The sequence below is a fragment of the Schistocerca cancellata genome, unplaced genomic scaffold, assembly GCF_023864275.1.
Source record: "Schistocerca cancellata isolate TAMUIC-IGC-003103 unplaced genomic scaffold, iqSchCanc2.1 HiC_scaffold_54, whole genome shotgun sequence".
Classification (NCBI taxonomy): domain Eukaryota; kingdom Metazoa; phylum Arthropoda; class Insecta; order Orthoptera; family Acrididae; genus Schistocerca; species Schistocerca cancellata.
In genome coordinates, this window is record NW_026046117.1 from 20,001 (window position 1) to 22,500 (window position 2,500).

Below are 2,500 nucleotides of genomic sequence, written 5' to 3' on the forward strand. Positions count from 1 at the left end.
CGCAATTTGCACCGCAATGTAACGCAATTTGCACCACAATGTAACGCAATTTGCACCGCAATGTAACGCAATTTGTACCGCAATCTACCCCCATGTTGTGCCTTAACCTAACCCACGTTGTGCCTTAACCTAACCCACGTTGTGCCTTAACCTAACCCACGTTGTGCCTTAACCTAACCCACGTTGTGGCTTAACCTAACCCACGTTGTGGCTTAACCTAACCCACGTTGTGGCTTAACCTAACCCACGTTGTGGCTTAACCTAACCCACGTTGTGGCTTAACCTAACCCACGTTGTGGCTTAACCTAACCCACGTTGTGGCTTAACCTAACCCACGTTGTGGCTTAACCTAACCCACGTTGTGGCTTAACCTAACCCACGTTGTGGCTTAACCTAACCCACGTTGTGGCTTAACCTAACCCACGTTGTGGCTTAACCTAACCCACGTTGTGGCTTAACCTAACCCACGTTGTGGCTTAACCTAACCCACGTTGTGGCTTAACCTAACCCACGTTGTGGCTTAACCTAACCCACGTTGTGGCTTAACCTAACCCACGTTGTGGCTTAACCTAACCCACGTTGTGGCTTAACCTAACCCACGTTGTGGCTTAACCTAACCCACGTTGTGGCTTAACCTAACCCACGTTGTGCCTTAACCTAACCCACGTTGTGCCTTAACCTAACCCACGTTGTGCCTTAACCTAACCCACGTTGTGCCTTAACCTAACCCACGTTGTGCCTTAACCTAACCCACGTTGTGGCTTAACCTAACCCACGTTGTGGCTTAACCTAACCCACGTTGTGCCTTAACCTAACCCACGTTGTGCCTTAACCTAACCCACGTTGTGCCTTAACCTAACCCACGTTGTGCCTTAACCTAACCCACGTTGTGCCTTACCCTGCTCTGTAATTGGCATATGACACGTTACATTAATGTATTGTTGTCCAACCGCAACCGGCTCAGAATGTTGTGTACACAGCTATGTGTCATCTCCCCATAACAGCTGCATTGCAGTGTGGTACGCCATAGAGACGTGTGGGAGTAATGGACGCAGTGGATGGCGATCAGCATGAGCCGTCTGTTCATGTAGTGGCGCGTGTATGCAGACGTAGTAGTCTCTTCTCACACAATGTGATAGCACGGTGCCCCGCGTTCCACATCTGCGACATGCTACAGAGGCCGGTTGACAGTTGGTCGCGCAATGGAGATCGCATATGTACGGGGGCACCTTCCACGTGCCCTCTAGTCGGGCACATTTTGTTGCGTGGATGTGAGCGAATGTAGTGTGTCTTGACACCTGACAGGCAGGCATGCAATAATAGTTGACTTTGCAAACGGGGATGGACGTGTACGTTTACTGGTGACGTTACGCAAATGAACAACTGGTAACCCGTTGTGGTGCGGTTGATCTTGCTGGAGGTACATCTGTGAGGGCAACGATCGGTACAGCTACGAAGCGGTCCCCACCATACCAACGAACGTGAATGTGAATCTGGGTGTGAAGCGATACGCGGCTGTGGGTGGGTGGGACTGTCCCCGGCCGGTGAGGGGGGGCCGCCCGGCGTGCTGGCCGCGCGGTGCGTGGGCGCACGCGCTACAGCCGGCTGGTGGGGGCGCCCAGTGGCAGGCGCGCCGGCCGACGGACGCGGCAGGCGGCGCAGCTGCGCGCCGGGGCACCCTGCGCGCGGCGCCGTGCAGCCAAAGTGGGTCCTCGCGGACCCGGTGCGAAGCGCGGTGGACATCTGCAGTGTGCTGGTCCGATTGAGGACTGTGTGCGTTGAGGATGCGCCGCCGCCCGGCACTCGGCGCCGCGACGCCGTCTGCTGCTCGGTCGCCCCAGCGGTTCTCGCTGGTGGTTTGTATCGCAGTTGTGCGGACGTGTTGGCACGTGCGCTGTGCTGGGAGAGTTCGCTTCGGCACCCACGTGGGGCCTTTGCCCTTCTGTGGCGCTGGCGTTGGAGCTGCCGGTCACCGTAGGTGGCGCGTGTTGTCTCCCGCCGGCAATGCCACGACAGCACGCTCCCGGGCCTCTGTCGGCAGCGGCAAGCTCAGTTGGGAGCACGGGTGGTCGCACCTAAAGCGTCTACTCGCCTAACTCCGGGCGATTGCGCCTCTCTCGAACCCGACCAAGTACTTAGGACGGCGCTGCGCGCCGCCGGGACCTGAGAGGGTTTCGAGGTGTATTGTGCAGGGGAGCCCAGCCTCCTCCTGTTTGCAGAATAATTGAGCGGACGCTTGCGTGTTCGCGCGGGCCCCCGGGACACACTCCCGGGCGGCCGGCTGCTCAGCTCTAGTTGACGCAGCTCCCTGGTTGATCCTGCCAGTAGTCATATGCTTGTCTCAAAGATTAAGCCATGCATGTCTCAGTACAAGCCGCATTAAGGTGAAACCGCGAATGGCTCATTAAATCAGTTATGGTTCCTTAGATCGTACCCACGTTACTTGGATAACTGTGGTAATTCTAGAGCTAATACATGCAAACAGAGTCCCGACCAGAGA

The 2,500-nt window shown here is 56.3% G+C and overlaps 1 non-coding gene across 1 annotated transcript in view; it reads left to right on the forward strand.

The window, feature by feature from the left end:
* Window positions 1-2,305: 2,305 nt before the first annotated feature.
* LOC126111035 (small subunit ribosomal RNA) overlaps window positions 2,306-2,500 on the forward strand; it is a 1,909-nt gene continuing 1,714 nt past the window's right edge. Inside the window, exon 1 of the ribosomal RNA XR_007524089.1 lies at window positions 2,306-2,500. This exon is cut by the window's right edge and continues 1,714 nt beyond it. This is a non-coding gene — a ribosomal RNA (small subunit ribosomal RNA).